General features: G+C 44.4%; 1 protein-coding gene across 1 annotated transcript in view; it reads right to left on the bottom strand.

The window, feature by feature from the left end:
* The window catches only part of TRIP13 (thyroid hormone receptor interactor 13), a 178,499-nt gene that overhangs the window by 139,728 nt on the left and 20,261 nt on the right, over positions 1-18,510 (bottom strand). The window lies entirely within an intron of this gene.

Here is an 18,510-nt window from a genome sequence, read left to right on the forward strand (position 1 = left end):
AAACAGTTTCAAAAACAAATTTGTAACACTAAATTTTAACCTAACATATACTTCATGGTGTCTACTTCTTGGTGTCTGTTAAATGTAACAGATGGTGGGCTTGAATTTAAATGGAAACCAGGATTACTAAGTACTAAGGAGGCTCTGGAAGCCAAATTTATACTCTAAGATAACTGAAATCCAGATCCTCCAGAGATCCCCATTCCACATGCAGAACCCAAGAGGTAGGCAGTCCACTCCTTCTCTCAAATGAACTCACAAAATACACACACACATATGTGAAAAAAATGGATTGTAAGCTCTTTTGAGCAGGAACTTCTATGTTTTGCTGGACAGCACTGCATATGTCTAATAGCAATAAAGAAATAAGTAGTGCAACATAAGCACTACTTATCTCTATGCTGTTCTTCATTGACAGATTCTTGATCCTCTACAATCTGGCTTTTGCCCCCAACACTCCACAGAGTCTGCCCTCACACAGTGACCTGTTCATAGCCAGATCTAAGAGCCTTTACTCGATCCTTATCCTTCTTGACCTGTCTGCTGCCTTTGATACTGTTAATCACAGCTTACTCCTTGATACGTTGTCCTCATTTGGATTCTGTGAATCTGTCCTTCCCTGGTTTGCCTCCAACCTCTCCCATCGCACCTTTAGTGTATGTGTTGATGGGTCCTCTTCTGCTGCTACCCCGCAGTTCTGTCTTAGGACCTCTTCTTTTCTCTCTCTATACCTCTTCCCTCAGTGCCCTGATCTCCTCCCAAGGCTTTCAGTGTCACCTATATGCTGATGACTCCCAGATCTCATTCTCTATGCCTGAAATTTCATCTAAAGTCCAATAAAAAGTCTCTGCCTGTTTGGCTGACATTGCTGCCTGGATGTCCTGCCGTCATCTGAAACTAAACATGTCCAAGACTGAGCTGCTCCTCTTCCCTCCTAAACCTTCTATTCCTCCTCCTCCATCTCGGTAAATAATACTGTCATTGTTCCAGTCTCCTCTGCTCGCAACCTTGGAGTAGTCTTCGATTCTGACCTCTAATTTTCTATGCACATCCAACAAACTGCTAAGGCCTGTCACTTCTATCTCTACAGAGAAACTTATATGAAACGTGCTGTTAGTGGTGGACACCATCCATATGGACGATGCTCGAATTGTAATGTCATGGCCACTATAACTAGCTTTTTGGGCTACAATGATGGTAAGGAATATAAATTGAGATATGAAACCACATGTCAATCTACAAACGTAGTATATATTATGAAATGTCCCTGCGATCTATACATCTAGATCTTTTATTACAGTAAGACTTACAAACACAAAAGTTGTTTGAATACTAAAAAAAACATCTGCACCATTAGCAGCACACTGTGTAGAAGAACAACACTATTTTGTTAATTTTCAATGCTGGGCTATTGTTACGATTCAGACATCTTTAAGACTTGGAGATGTAAAAAGGCAGTTATGGCAATGCGAACAACAGTGGATCCATAGCTTAAATACTCTACATCCCTATGTGCTAGAATGGCAATTTCTTTTTTTTTTTTCTAAATCTTTATTCATTTTTTCATCTTACATCAAGTATATCATATTATATCAATTAAATCATATACAAACATAGAAACATAGAAATAGACGGCAGATAAGGGCCACGGCCCATCTAGTCTGCCCACCCCAATGACCCTCCCCTACCTTTTTCTGTGAATAGATCCCACGTGTCTATCCCATTTGGCCTTAAAATCAGGCACGCTGCTGGCCTCAATAATCTGAAGTGGAAGATTATTCCAGTGATCAACCACCCTTTCAGTGAAAAAGAATTTCCTGGTGTCCCCGTGCAGTTTCCCGCCCCTGATTTTCCACGGATGCCCACTTGTTGCCGCGGGACCCTTGAAGAAGATATCTTCTTCCACCTCGATGCAGCCCATGAGATACTTGAATGTCTCGATCATGTCACCCCTCTCTCTGCGTTCCTCGAGTGAGTACAGCTGCAACTTATCCAGCCGTTCCTCGTACGGGAGATCTTTGAGTCCCGAGACCATCCGGGTGGCCATTCTCTAGACCGACTCCAGTCTCAGTACATCCTTACGGTAATGCGGCCTCCAGAATTGCACACAGTATTCCAGGTGGGGCCTCACCATGGATCTATACAATGGCATAATGACTTCATGTTTACGGCTGACGAAACTCCTGTGTATGTAACCTATGATTTGCCTTGCCTTGGATGAAGCTTGCTCCAATTGATTGGCAGTCCCCTAAGTCTCGTTCTGCTTCAGTTCTTGTTAGGATCTCACCATTAAGGGTGTAAGTCTTGCATGGATTTTGGCTGCCCAGGTGCATGACTTTGCATTTTTTGGCATTGAAGCTGAGTTGCCAAGACCTAGACCAGCGCTCCAGTAGGAGTAGGTCGTGCATCATGTTTGTCGGACATTGAATTTATGTCTGTTGTGCTTTTGCCCACTACATTGCTTAGTTTGGCGTCATCGGCGAATAATGTTATTTTACCTCGCAGCCCTTCTGCCAAGTCTCTTATAAAGATGTTGAATAGGATCGGGCCCAGGACCAAGCCCTGCAGCACTCCACTGATTACCTCCGTCATTTCGGAGGGGGTGCCATTCACCACTACCCTCTGAAGTCTACCTCCAAGCCAGTTCCCAACCATTTCGTCAATGTGTCGCCCAATCCTATAGAACTCATCTTGCTCAGCAACCTGCGGTGTGGTACGCTATCGAATGCTTTACTGAAGTCCAGGTATACAATGTCCAGGGACTCCCCAACATCCAGCTTCCTCATCACCCAGTCAAAGAAGTTGATCAGTTTGGATTGGCAGGATCTCCCCTTAGTAAATCCATGTTGACGGGGATCCCGTAGATTCTCCTCGTTCAGGATCGTATCCATTTGGCGTTTGATTAGAGTTTCCATTAGTTTGCACACTATTGATGTGAGACTCACCGGTCTGTAGTTTGCTGTCTCCATCTTGGAGCCTTTCTTGTGGAGTGGAATGACATTAGCCGTCTTCCAGTCCAACGGGACGTTACCCGTACTAAGGGAGAGATTGAAGAGCACGGATAGCAGTTCCGCCAAGACATCACACAACTCCCTGAGCACCCTGGGGTGTAGGTTGTCAGGCCCCATTGCCTTGTTAACCTTAAGCTTTGACAGCTCGCAGTAGACACCGCTGGGTGTAAACTTGAAATTACTAAACGGGTCATCTGCGTCAACCCTTGTCTGTAGCTGAGGGCTGAGTCCTGGCGCCTCGCGGGTGAGACTGAGCAGAAGTATTCATTTAACAGTTGGGCTTTTTCCGAGTCCGCTTCTACATAGTCTCCGTCTGGTTTCCTAAGACGTACTATCCCGCCTGAGTTCTTATTTCTGTCACTGATATACCTGAAGAAGGATTTATCTTCTTTCTGGATGTTCTTCGCTAGAGACTCCTCCGTGCGGAATTTGGCCTCCCTAACTGCTGTTTTGACGGCTTTTGACTTGGCCAGATAGACTTCCCTAGAGTTCTGTTTCCCTGATTGTTTGTAAGAGATGGATGCTTTTTTCTTCTCCTTAATGAGGTCCGAAATCTCCGCAGAGAACCACTGTGGCTTATTGTTCCTTTGCCGTTTACTTACTGATTTAACATAGCGGTTTGTTGCTTCTTATATGGTGGCTTTCAAAGTCAACCACATTTCTTCCACGTTATCGGTTTCTGCTTGGCTTTGTAGTGCCTGGTGAACGAAGTCTCCCATTTCTTTGAAGTTTGTGTCCTTGAATTTGCCTGCTTTCCCTGGATAACATCTGTTGCAGGTAAGTAATTGTGCAGTACTTGTGATCTTGGACAAGTAACAAGCCTCCATTGTCTTAAGAAGTGAACAGCAGGATATGAACTGGGATCCATGGATGTCATGCTTGTTATTCTAACCACTAGGTTACTCCTCCACCTACTAAATACAAACTGGAAAAATTTTAGGCTAGTTTTTCTTTAGGCTTATTTTGTCTTTTATCAAGGGTCAGTCTCTCCCTCTGTTCTTTTGCTTGTTTGATTATGCATGTATAAGATACAATCAAAGTAGGAGTTGGGCGCTACAAGGAACCTAGATCCCTTCAAAGCAACAACATAAAATGAGATGGCGAGCAGTCTCTCACCAGCTTCTCAATTCCAGCTTGTGTGTGTGGATTGTGAGTGGGAGCTGGCTTTGCTGCCTGAAGAAGCAGCAAGTAGCAGCAGTAGCGGCAGATAAAACCAACCTTAATATCTGGCCACTTAGTATGTGAGGATGACTGTCTTTCCATATCTTTTATGGCAGACTACTGTTCAGGGCAGTAAGGCAACTAGAGAAGATGATAGTGGGAAAGGGAGAGGGGCATTTTCTGCCTCCTGGATTCTCATCAGTGTCACCTTTCCTATTACTACCTGCTGCATAGAAAGTTTTGAATAATGCTAACAATTTTGCCCTCACCCCCAAGGGAGAAATTCCTCGTTATACTACTTTCCCTCCACCCAATTTAAGCATAGCTCAGGTGGATAGTGGGGAAACCAGATTCCCCTTCCCTGAAAAAAACTTATGCCGAGCTGGCAATGACCTGAGGATATTCTGGCTCCTAGGATTCCTTTTGGCAATGCTGATGTAGCCATAATTGATGCTGCTTAGTTTAGTAAGTTTCCAGGAGAATATAATAACAAGGGGGGAAGGATAAAGGGGTGGGAGAGAAGAAAGCAGCCTTCATTTATTCCTGCCTTGCACACACTGATATCCTTTCAGAACCCTGCTTCCTTCCCCTATCCACTCTTAATCCATGCTTCAGTATACTTAGTACTTGATGACCATTCTAGAGAGTCTACTCAGTATAGGGAAAAAATTACTAATAATCTGTGATGATTAATTAAAATTACATTACATTACATTAGAGATTTCTATTCCGCCAATACCTTGCGGTTCTAGGCGGTTTACAAAAAAATTATAAACGGGGGGGTTACAATGGAAGATCATTAGATGTTTCTAGAGAGGTAGAGGTTAAGAGTAAATGGTGGGTTACAATGGAAGATCATTAGATGTTTCTAGAGAGGTCGAGGTAAAGAGTAGGTCAGGTAGTTTGAGTGGCGGGAAGAGGGAAGGAGGGAGGAGGAGTATTTGATGTTAGGATTGTTTCAGGAATTTCTTGGAGTATAGTTTTTATTTCTTTTCTGAACATCTTGTAGTCTGGGGTAGTTATCAGTAGATTGGAGATCTGTTTATCTATTTTTCCTGCTTGAGTGGCAAGAAGGCCATCGTATAGTTTTTTTCGTTTTACTTCCTTTATCGGGGGGGGGGGGTGTGAATGGGGTGTGCGTTTTTCTATGTCTTGATTGAGGTGGTTTGGATGAGGCGATTGTTCAGGTAGGTTGGGCTGTCTCCATTTAAAGTTTTAAATAACATACAGTAGAATTTAAATAGTATTCTTTCTTGGATTGGTAGCCAATGCGAGTTAATGTATGCTTTTGTAATATGGTCGTGTTTCCTCAATGAGTAGATGAGTCTCGGAGCTGTATTTTGGATTGTTTGTAGTTGTTTGGTCATAGTGGCAGGGCAGGGGAGGTAAAAGATGTTGCAGTAATCTAGTAGACCTAGGATTAGGGATTGTACTATAAGCTGGAACTGTGTTCTTTCGAAGAATTTCCGGATTTGTCTTAGGTTTCTCATAACTGAGAAGGATTTCTGTATTTTATTTATTTGCGGCTGCATAGTGCAGCATCTGTCTATTGTCATTCCTAGTAATTTTATGGTGGTTTAGATGGGATAGTTGATTGAGTTGATTTCTATGTTGGTTATGATTGGGACTTTTGTCATTTTCGAGGAGGATGAATTTAGTTTTATCTGGGTTGAGTTTCAGTTTGTGATTTGTGGTGTCGCCCTGAGGAACAGATACCAGCTGCTACAGGAAGGTCCTGACAATGAGGAACAGGAAGTTGTTCAGCAGACGGTTCCAGTTCCGGAGTCAACAGATCGGCCCACCCCTAAGAAGCGCAGAGTGGTGGTCATTGGGGATTCGCTGCTGAGGGGCACTGAGGGTCCAATTACATTACTTGAAATTTCCTACATACCATCTTAAAATCATAAAATATCTCCCTCCCTTACCCACCCTTTTCACAATATCCTAACCAAAAAAAAACAAAAAACATACATATAATGTATTCATAAAATTTGATAAAATCTATAATATAACTATAAACCTCCCCCCTTCCCATACTTATAATTATACTTTCAGTGTAAAAAGGCGTCTAATCATTACAATAAGTTATCAATGGCCCCCAAATCTTTTTAAAAGTATTATAATTCCCTTTTTGTATGGCAATTACACTTCCCCCTCCCCATTCACGGTTTCGGCAATCACAATTTCACATAGTCACGATTTTTTGGGGAGGGGGAAAAACCCCCCACAGTTTAGCCTTCCTCCCGGCGTCCCGGCCTTACCTGGTGGTCTAGCGGGCTTTCGGGGCAAGAGCGATCTTCCTACACTCCTGCCCCGTGTAGATTGCCAATAGGAAATGGCTGTGGGGAGTTCCCGTTGTAGTCTTCTCTCCTGCTGACGAAACCTCTGCGGATACACCCCATCATTTGTCTTGCCCTGGAGGAAGCCTTCTCCACTTGATTGGCAACCTTCATGTCCTCACTAATGATCACCCCTAGGTCGCGTTCCGCCGTGGTCCTAACCAAGGTCTCACCATTTAGTACATAAGTTCTACGCGGATTTCTCTTACCCAGATGCATTATCTTGTATTTTTTAGCATTGAAGCCTAGCTGCCAAGTAGTTGACCATTGTTCCAGCAACAGTAGGTCGTGTGTCATATTATCAGGTAATAAGCTTTTGCCTACTATGTTGCAAAGTTTGGCGGCGTCGGCGAACAGTGATACCCTTCCTCTAAGTCCTTGCGTCATATCTCTTATGAATAAGTTAAATAGAATAGGGCCCAGGACCGAGCCCTGCGGCACTCCACTGATCACGTCCGATGCTTCGGATGGGGTACCGTTCACCACCACCTTCTGAAGTCTACCGCTCAGCCAATCCCCAACCCATGTAGTTGGAGTGTCTCCTAATCCTATCGATTTCAGCTTGTTCAGTAATCTTCGATGAGGGACGCTATCAAATGCTTTACTGAAGTCCAAATATACCACGTCCAGTGACTCTCCGGCGTCCAGTTGTCTAGTAACCCAGTCAAAAAAGATAATCAGATTAGATTGGCAGGATCTGCCCTGGGTGAACCCGTGTTGGTGTGGATCACGCAGTTTTTCTTCGTCTAGGATTGTGTCAAGATTCTGTTTGATCAGTGTTTCCATGAGTTTACACACTATAGATGTGAGACTCACTGGTCTGTAGTTTGCTGTCTCTGTCCTGCAGCCCTTTTTGTGGAGTGGGATTACGTTGGCGGTTTTCCAGTCCAAGGGGACCCTTCCTGTACTTAGGGAAAGATTGAAAAGAACAGATAATGGTTCTGCCAGGACTTCCCTTAACTCCCTGAGCATTCTGGGGTGTAGGTTATCCGGTCCCATGGCTTTGTTTACCTTGAGTCTTGATAGTTCGTCATAGACGCTACTGGGCGTAAATTCAAAATCTTGAAACGGGTCTTTCTGGTTATCTCCCGTCTGCAACTGTGGACCAGCTCCCGGCGCTTCGCGGGTGAACACTGAACAGAAGTATTTGTTTAGTAGTTCTGCCTTCTCAGAATCTGATTCCGCAAAGTTACCGTCCGATTGCTTCAGGCGTACTATCCCATCTTTGTTTCTTTTCCTGTCACTAATATAGCTGAAGAAAGATTTATCCCCTTTCTTAATTTTCCGTGCTAGCTCTTCCTCCATTCGGAGTTTGGCTTCTCTGACTGCTGTTTTGACAGCTTTAGATCTGTCTAGATAGTCCTCTTTCGCTCCATCTCTGCCTAAATGTTTGTAGGTGATAAATGCATCTTTTTTCTGTTTAACTAGGTCTGAAATTTCTTTACTGAACTATTGGGGTCTTTTGTTTCTCCTGTGTTTACTTACTGTCTTTATGTATCGGTCTGTTGCTTCGTGTAGGATGGACTTCAGAGACGACCACATATCCTCCACATTGTCAGATATTGCTTGTTTATGTAGCTCCTCCCATGCGGTTGAAGTCTGTGCCTCTAAAGTTGAGAACCCTTGTTGCTGTGTTTGTCTTAGGGAAACCTTTCTTGAGGTTGAGCCATACCATATTATGGTCGCTGGAGGTCAGTGTGTCTCCTACTGAGACTTCCGTGACGCTATCTCCGTTGGTGAGAACTAGGTCTAGTAACGCCTGGTCCCTGGTGGGCTCCAATACCAATTGCTTGAGACGTGCATCCTTTATGGAGGTTAATATTCTTTTGCTGCTACCCGTAGTCGCGGAGAGTGTGTTCCAATCTGCATCTGGCATGTTGAAGTCTCCTAGCATTACTGTGTCCCCGCGCAGTGTGATGTTCTCTATGTCCTCGATTAATTCCATGTCTTTGTCCTCCTGTTGCCTGGGAGGTCTATATATCACCCCAAGGTATAGGCATTTTTCATTCCCTCTGGTCAGTCTATTTTTAAAGTAAAGTTTCATTAACAGCATTTTATCTGTCTCACTCATACATGTTAGAATCATTGTGGATCGAGTCTAAATAACATCTTGAGAATCTTCTAAAAACTCTGTCAAGTTAACATCATCTGTTACCAGATGATCCACATCCTGTACAGTTTCCTTTTTCTTCTGGGGAATGTAATAACAATTATTTATTGGAAAACTATCCGCTTTGGGTAATCCCAGTATTTCCTTAAAATACTTTCTTAACAATATTTCTGGTAACAACAGATGAGTTACTGGGAGATTCTTTCCCCGATGCATATTTTCTAACATTTCCATTTTTAAATGCAATGACGTGGAATCTTTTACAGCAGATAGTGAAACAGCTTGCAATGTGTTACTTTGCGTTTCAATCACACCTAATCTAGTTTCCAAACAGTTTAAATTTGCATCCACATTCTCAAACTTTTGAACCACAGATTGTGAGAAATCAGATGTTTGTTTCATCGATTCTCTGAGAAACCCCTCAATTCTAGAAATACCTAACCAAAGATCCTTTAAAGTGATATCCTGTTTTTCCACAGCTAGTGGTTGTTCATCCACTACACTAGTAAACTCAAGTGGTTTAGGTATATCAGTAAACATCAATTTACTTGTTGAGGTGGATGATACCACAATACCTGTGGAACTAGTGGGAGTTATATTCCCACTTATACCGGATATTGGATGAAGGGGGGGGGGGGTGTCCTTTGTAGAGGACTCATCGATGCTCCGGATATGGGAGAATTCAAATCAGATACATTTTGCGCTGGAGAATCTAAGGAAAAAGTCAAATGTCTATCCATAGGACCTGAGACAACTGGTGTCAAACTCTTAGATTTAACTTTCCTTTTCCCCATAGTCAATTAGCTTATACGACCTGGTATCCTGCTCCACAGCTCCAAGGTGGCCACGCCCTGCGGCCGCCTCCACGGCTGCAGACCGCTATTTAAGGCAAAACCCGAGGCACAGAAGACGGACCCGGTGACGTCAGGGGTCCGTCCTCAAAGATGCCTGTCCGTTTTTTCAAGTAACTGCAGCTGCAGAGGGCTGGTTGGGGCAGCAAAAACGATCCTCCAGCGTCCCAGATAGTAACAGCTACTGGCTCCCGGTCTCTCCGCGGCTGCAGACCGCAATTTAAGGCAAAACCCGAGGCACAGAAGATGGACCCGGTGACGTCAGGGGTCCGTCCTCAAAGATGCCTGTCCGTTTTTTCAAGTAACTGCAGCTGCAGAGGGCTGGTCGGGGCAGCGAAAACGATCCTCCGGCGTCCCAGATAGTAACAGCAACTGGCTCCCGGTCTCTCCGCGGCTGCAGACCGCTATTTAAGACAAAACCCGAGGCACAGAAGACGGACCCGGTGACGTCAGGGGTCCATCCTCAAAGATGCCTGTCCATTTTTTCAAGTAACTGCAGCTGCAGAGGGCTGGTCGGGGCAGCGAAAATGATCCTCCGGCGTCCCAGATAGTAACAGCTACTGGCTCCCGGTCTCTCCGCGGCTGCAGACCGCAATTTAAGGCAAAACCCGAGGCACAGAAGACGGACCCGGTGACGTCAGGGGTCCGTCCTCAAAGATGCCTGTCCGTTTTTTCAAGTAACTGCAGCTGCAGAGGGCTGGTCGGGGCAGCGAAAACGATCCTCCGGCGTCCCAGATAGTAACAGCAACTGGCTCCCTAAGCAAATTTTTAAGGATGTGAGGTAGAGATCTGCGAGGTTCATGGGGCCTGCAAGATCCTCGTTTTACCCAGTCCTCTAGTTTTGTGTGATGTCACTATGCATGTCATGCACAAAAAGCACAGTTACTTACCGTAACAGTTGTTATCCAGGGACAGCAGGCAGATATTCCCACATATGGGTGACGTCATCGACGGAGCCCCGCAGCGGACAGCCTCGAAAGCAAACTTGCTTGAAGATCTCGAACTTTCGAGTGCTGCACCGCGCCTGCGCGCGTGCCTTCCCGCCCGAACTAGGGGGCGCATCTCCTGAGAGGATCCTCAGTTCAGATACCTAGCCAAGAAGCCAACCAGGGGAGGTGGGAGGGTTGTGGGAATATCTGCCTGCTGTCCCTGGATAACAACTGTTACGGTAAGTAACTGTGCTTTATCCCAGGACAAGCAGGCAGCATATTCCCACATATGGGTGACCTCCAAGCTAAGTAAAAAGGGATGGAGGGAAGTTGGCAATTTACGAAAAAAGATTATGCAAAACAGATTGGCCAAAATGGCCATCCCTCCTGGATAAAGTATCCAGACAATAATGAGAGGTGAAAGTATGAACCGAGGACCAAGTGGCAGCCTTGCAGATTTCCTCAATAGGAGTCGATCGGAGGAAAGCTACAGATGCCGCCATAGCTCTAACTTTATGGCCCGTCACTCGACCTTGTAGAGGAAGACCAGCCTGAGCATAACAAAAAGAAATGCAAGCAGCCATCCAGTTGGAGATGGTACGCTTCGATATAGGACGACCCAACCTGTTTGGATCAAAGGATATGAAAAGTTGAGGAGACGTTCTGTGAATCTGAGTGCGTTGCAGGTAGAAAGCCAAAGCACGTTTACAGTCCAAGGTATGAAGAGCCGCCTCTCCTGGGTGAGAGTGAGGCTTTGGAAAAAATACAGGTAGAACAATAGACTGATTGATGTGAAATTCTGAAACGACTTTAGGCAAGAATTTAGGATGAGTACGGAGAACAACCTTGTCATGGTGAAAAACTGTGAAAGGTGGATCAGCCACTAGCGCTTGTAACTCACTGACACGACGAGCAGAAGTGAGAGCAATCAGGAACACAGCTTTCCAAGTGAGATATTTGAGATGAGCTTTGTCAAGTGGTTCAAAAGGAGATTTCATAAGTTGAGCTAAAACAACATTGAGATCCCAAACCACAGGAGGTGGTTTAAGAGGAGGATGTAGATTGAGAAGTCCTTTCATAAAACGAGAAATCATAGGATGTGCAGAAAGGGATTTGCCCTCCAAAGGCTGATGAAAAGCAGCTATAGCACTAAGATGGACTCGGATAGATGTAGTCTGAAGTCCAGATTGTGATAAATGAAGTAAATAGTCCAGAACTGATGTCAATGAAGCAGATCTGGGTGGTAAATTATGTGTAGAACACCAAGCAGAAAATCTTGTCCACTTTTGACCATAACATTGCCTAGTGGATGGTTTTCTGGAAGCAAGTAAAATATCTTGTACAGACGGAGAGAATTGAGAAAAGTCTGTTACAGAGAAAGGTACCAAGCTGTCAAATGTAGAGACTGTAGATTGGGATGAAGCAAAGATCCTTGATTCTGCGTGAGTAGAGAAGGAAATATTGGTAGAAGTAGGGGCTCCCTGGTGCTGAGTTGAAGTAGAAGGGAGAACCAAGGTTGCCTGGGCCACCGAGGAGCTATCAGAATCATGGTGGCCCGGTCTGATTTCAACTTGACTAGAGTCTTGAGAATCAGAGGAAACGGAGGAAAAGCATAAAGGAACTGATTCCTCCAGTCCAGTAGAAACGCATCCGCTTCGAGACGTTGAGGAGTATAGATGCGGGAGCAAAATTGAGGCAGTTTGAAGTTGAGAGGTGACGCAAACAGATCTATCTGTGGAGTCCCCCAACGAGCAAAAATTTGGCGAAGAGTAGGAGAATTGAGTGTCCATTCGTGAGGTTGTAGAAGACGACTCAATTTGTCCGCCAAATAGTTGTGTTGACCCTGAATGTAAACTGCTCTGAGGAAGATGTTGTGGAGAATCGCCCACTGCCACAATTTCAGAGCCTCTTGACAGAGGGAGTGAGATCCCGTCCCTCCCTGTTTGTTGACATAATACATGGCTACTTGGTTGTCGGTACGTACTAAAATCACCATGTCGTGAAGAAGATGCTGAAAAGCTTTGAGAGCATAGAATATCGCTCTGAGTTCCAACAGATTTATAGGACACCTCCGGTCTGCTTGGGTCCAGAGCCCTTGAGTGCAAAGACCGTCCACATGGGCTCCCCAGGCATACATTGACGAGTCGGTTGTGAGGACCTTCTGATGAGGAAGAGGGTAAAACATTAAACCTCTTGAAAGATTCAAAGAGAGCATCCACCAACGGAGAGACTTCTTTAATGAAGGAGTGATGGAAATTAGTCGAGTTGGTGGATCCACTGATTGTTGCCATTGAGATGCCAGTGTCCATTGAGGAATGCGAAGATGAAGCCTGGCAAAAGGAACTACATGAACTGTAGAGGCCATGTGACCGAGCAGAACCATCATTTTCCTTGCTGGAACAGTGGAAAGTTGGAAGAATTGTTGAGAAATTTGAAGGAGTGCATCCTGACGTGGTTGTGGAAGGTATGCTCTCAGTTTGATAGTGTCCAGAGTTGCTCCTATGAACTGGAGAGACTGAGAAGGAATCAGTTGAGATTTGGGAAAATTGATGTGAAATCCCAGACTTTGAAGAAAGAGAATAGTCTGTTGGGTCGCTACAATAACCCCTGAAAGAGAGGGAGCCTTGATGAGCCAGTCGTCTAGGTATGGAAATACTTGGAGACCCTGGTTGCGAAGAGCTGCAGCTACAACCACAAGGCATTTTGTGAAAACTCTGGGGGAAGAAGCCAGTCCGAAGGGGAGAACTTTGTACTGAAGATGAAGATTTCCTACTTGAAATCTGAGGTACTTGCGAAAAGCTGGATGAATGGGGATATGAGTATAGGCCTCTTTGAGATCGAGGGAGCACATCCAATCCCCTTGATCCATCAAGGAATATAGAGTTGGCAGAGTGAGCATTCGAAATTTCTCTTTGACTAGAAATTTGTTGAGAGCTCTGAGATCCAAAATCGGTCGCAAATCCCCCATCTTTTTGGGAACTAGAAAATAACGGGAGTAGAATCCCGAGTTCCTTTGGGAGAGAGGAACTTCCTCCACAGCTCGCAGGAGAAGAAGAGCCCGAGCTTCTTGAAGAAGAAGAGGAAGATGCGACTGATTTGAAAGACACTCTCTTGGATGGCGATCTGGAGGCACCTGAAGGAGTCGAAGAGAGTATCCCTCTCTGATAATGGTAAGTACCCAGAGATCTGATGTTATGAGCTCCCATTGATGATAAAAATTGGACAGGCGACCCCCTATGGGGAGGGGAGAATTTGGAAACAGAGAAATTTGAATGCTCAAGTTGAGATTGTCAAAAAGACTGAGCAGGCTTAGTGTTAGCAGGGGTCTGTGACTTTTGTTGTCGTTGTTGTGGAGGAGGCCGACGAGCAGGAGGTCTAGAAAAAGCAGGAGTTGTTTTCTGTGGATAGCGACGTGGAGTTTGTTTGAAACCTCTAGTTGGTGCAGGTTTAGGTTTTGGACGGATGAGGGAAGCAAAAGAGCGCTCATGTTCTGAAAGACGCTTTGTAGCTGCCTCAATAGAGTCATCGAATAATTCATTTCCTTGACAAGGAAGATTAGCCAATCTATCCTGAAGGTTAGGATCCATGTCCACTATCCGTAACCATGCTAATCTACGCATGGCTACTGCAAATGCCGAGACTCTAGACGAGAGTTCAAAGGCATCATAGGAAGCTTGTAGCATGAATAGTCTCAATTGAGAAAGAGTCTTAAGGATATTCTTAAATTCTGATAGACGATTGGTGGAGACATCCGGGTAAAAGGAAGACAAAATCTTTAAAAAATGATTGAAATAGGACGTAAAAATGTAATTATAATTCAGAACTCTATTTGCCATCATAGAATTCTGGTATAAACGTCGACCAAATTTATCCATGGTACGGCCTTCCCTACCAGGAGGAACTGAAGCATAAATTTTTGAGGGATGTGCTTTCTTCAATGATGACTCTACCACTAGAGATTGATGAGAAAGTTGAGACTTTTCATATCCTTTAGATGGAACCGTTCTGTAACGAGATTCCAATTTAGATGGGATGGCAGTGATAGAATAAGGAGTCTCCATATTGCGAGTGAAGGTCTGCTGGAGAACAGGAGTCATAGGCAATCTGAGTGACTCTTTAGGAGGATGGGGAAGCTCCATATCCGCCAAGTACTCAGGAGTATATTTAGAGTCTGAATGAAGGTCTAGCTTGAGAGCTTGACCCATATCAAAAATAAATTTGGCAAAAGAAACTGATTTTGGGTCAGATGATTCTTCAGGAGAGCCACTGCGAGATTTATGTTGTACTGAGTAGGATGGAGAATTTTCTCTAGAATATGTGGAAATGTCCGATTCCATACGCACAGTAGGAGAAGAAGCTGTACTGTGAAGTGGAGTAAGAGAATGTTTCCTCTTCAGACTCCTGGATGGAGAAGTACCCGGTGTACGTGGTACAGAATGAGTCGAGGTGTGTGGAGAACTGTCTCGACGAACTGGCTTCGATGGGGTTCTGGATCGAGAAGGGCTTCGAGTGGAGGCTCGATGGTGAGAACCCTGCTTCGCCTTCGAAGAACGAGACAAAGAAGCCTCGGTATCCAACGTCGAAGACTCCCTCCGAAGCTTGGAGGCCACATGTCTGGAATGCTTCGACCGATGCTTCGGAGGAGGTGAGCCCGGAGACGACTCCGATGAAGAAATGTTTTTCGGTGTCCGGGATCGGCTTCAGGAGACTGGAAGCTCCGGTTGAGTAACAGGCTGGTCAGCCCGAGGCAAGGTCGAGGACGGGACCAGTTGAGCCACCAAAGAATTAATCTGAGTGGTGAGGATAGATTTTAACATGTCCTCCAGCATCGGCACCGAGACAGAAGGTTCTGACCTCGTATGTGCAGCAGTACGCTCCGAAGAGGGCGACCTCGAAGGTGAGTATTCCCTTATCTTGGAGGTACGCTTTGAAAGTGGTCGTGCCGAGGACTCTGGTGGCTTCTTGGATACGGCACCTGAAAGGGAACTCGGAGACTTACCCCCCGTAGAAGGCTTCGTGGAAGACGTCGTCTTCGAGGCAACCGAAGTAGAAGAGGTCGAGGCCTTCGAGACCGAAACTCCAGCCGGAGTCTGGGTCGAGGCCTTCGAGACCACAGGTGTCGAGGTCGTCGGAGTCGAGGCCTTCGAGACCGGTGCAGCCGCCACGGTCGAGGCCGGCTCCGAAGATTGCTCCATACCGAAAAGTTGAAAAAATTGAGCACAACACCGCCGAAAAGCTCGTGGAGTGAGGGTAAAGCAGCGATGACAATCTTCTGGGGAATGAGAGGAACCCAGGCACTGTAAACAACGGCAGTGGGGATCGGTGACCGAAATCACCCGATTACACTGTCGACAACGTTTAAACCCGGTAAGAGGCCGGGACATGGAAAAAATAAAGTCCGTGTCGAACGAAGGAGCCTAGGCCTAGGCCCAAAGCTCGACGGCCCGAACTGAAAAGGAAAAAAGAATATACTTTTTTTTTTTTTTTTTTTTTTTTAAACACGAAAAATAAAAGAAGATAAAATTAACACAGCGACCGACTTTAAATTAAAAGAAACAGCCGCGGTGATGAGAAGGCAATGCTGCAGAGAAAGAAAACGTGTCTTCTTGTTTCCGCGGAAATAAACGAACTGAGGATCCTCTCAGGAGATGCGCCCCCTAGTTCGGGCGGGAAGGCACGCGCGCAGGCGCGGTGCAGCACTCGAAAGTTCGAGATCTTCAAGCAAGTTTGCTTTCGAGGCTGTCCGCTGCGGGGCTCCGTCGATGACGTCACCCATATGTGGGAATATGCTGCCTGCTTGTCCTGGGATAATACATATTTTTTTTGTGGTGTTTTGAGGGACACGAGTGACTAATTATACTTTTCTTGGGTCTCTTTTTGGTATCAAACAAAGTTGTTCCTTAAGGATCTTTTTCCTGTGCATGTTCTTGCCCTAGATGGAAACACCAGGGATGGACTGTCATAGGAAAGGAAGGGCAGAGAGGGTGGACAGTAGATGGAAGGGGTAGAGAGAGGGCAGAGGTTAGGTGGAAGGGGCAGAGATGATAGATGTTGCATGGAAGGGAGTGAGGACAAACACTGAATAGAAAGAAGAGAGTGACGAGAAGATGATTAAAGCAGAAACGACAAAAGGTAGAAAAAAAAAATTGTTGCTTTACTTAGAATCAAGTAGTATTGTAACTACTAATTAAAGTTTATATATAGGAAATGGAAATAAGGCAGTTTTTTGGGACTAAACCCCTTTCCTCAGGTCAGGACAGGATACCATAACAGCTTTGGCCTCTGAAAGATTTGGCCTCTGAAAGCTAATTGAAAAATGGATTAGTCCAATAAAATGGTATTTTCTTATTTCTCATTATTTGTTTTATTTCTATTTGTTAATTTGTGAAGTGGTGATTGTTATGTAGAAGTTTTTTCAAATTTACATCTACTGTCTTTATATTTTGCACAGGAATAGGGGACATGTGTCACTGTTTCTGTGGTGTTGCATTGTATGCAGTCTGGTTTCTTGGTTCAGTTTAACTTTTGTCTACATGTTTCTATTTTTACTTTGTGATGATTCCATATTGGGTGAGGGTGTATCTGTGTTCTGTGTGTATAAAAAGGACATGGCTTTCTGTTAGCATCGACTGTACAGGATCAATTGACTGTGCAGGATCTGGTTTTAGTTTTACAATGCGTGTGCTGGTGTTCTAGTGCTCATTGCAGTGTTTAAGATGATGCCTTTTCCTAGGTGCACCCTTGTTGTGTGACTTATGGATTATTAGTAAAAATATATTTTTTATATAGAGGAGGGATTTAAAAAAATGATCAGCACTGGCTGTCATATATACTAGGTACGCCAAAGGATTTAATGACCCTATTCTTACTTTACTGTTTTTGTAGGCATTGTCCCCCCACTACCACCACCACACCCACTATAAAGAATTAAATTAAAGTTGTATTAATATCAAGCAGCTTTCAAATGACATTATAAGCAAATAAAAATAAAATATTTTTAATACATTGCTAATTATTACCTGCATCTTTACCTAAACTGTTTTGCCCTAGCTCTCACTTTGATCTTAATCTGCTACTTTATTATTTTGCTGTAGTGCAATCACACAGGTCTCCTTCAAGGCTCAGTAACACCTCTCCATAAATTATGTGGAAGAGGTTTGGAAGTGGGGATTGCATCTATTTCATATCCTCAGTGAGACCTCAGGAAGGAACCTAGTGATCAAAACATTATTAGAGGTGCTGTAGAGCCGTTTCTTGTATGACTGGATGAGCTATATTTATCTTTTATTTTTTAGTTGTTTAAATTCATGCAGAAATAAATGGCTAGATTGAACCCAATGACTTCATTAACGCATTTCCCTTTTTTAAACCTCTATACCATTTGAAAGAGCGCGCATATCTAATTATTCACTTCTAGAATTGGATACTTCTTAAATTTAGTAAAAATATTCTGACACAAGTGTCAAACTTTAAAAAAGGAAGTCATATTGAGTATTAGAAAACAATAATAATTAACTAATAAAAATAGTACACATTTAGGGCTCATTTTACAAAGGTACGCTAGCGTTTTTAGCGCATGCACCGGATTAGCGCGTGCTACCTGAAAAACTACACCTGCTCAAGAGGAGGCGGTAGCGGCTAGCACACGGGGCATTTTAGCGCACGCTATTCCGCACATTAAGGCCCTAATGCACCTTTGTAAAAGGAGCCCTTAATTTTCCCCACTACTAAATTTCTCCACCCCGCCCGGCCACTTTTTCATGCCACCAAGCTGGAAAAAATTTCTGGGGAGAACACTGGTTATGTGTTAAATTTCCCCTGCAGTTTTTACCCCAATGCAGCCTGAGGGCGAAATATGGCCATGTTGGGTCTTTGCTGCTAATAAATCACATGTCTTCTGCTGGGACTAATCTGCTTCTTGGTTGCTGTTATGCACATTACAGTATATTTTTGCCTCTATTTTGTGTGCCTCACATGTATCAAGACAGCTGACTCCTCCCTAGCACTATCTAAAATCCTATCTAAAGGTGCCATGTGAAGTGCATCACCTTTGTGCCAGGGAGGCAAATGACTAGGCAAGCTTCAAGTCCACCAGCCACCCTGCTATCT

This window comes from Geotrypetes seraphini, chromosome 2 (assembly GCF_902459505.1).
Source record: "Geotrypetes seraphini chromosome 2, aGeoSer1.1, whole genome shotgun sequence".
Classification (NCBI taxonomy): Eukaryota; Metazoa; Chordata; class Amphibia; order Gymnophiona; family Dermophiidae; genus Geotrypetes; species Geotrypetes seraphini.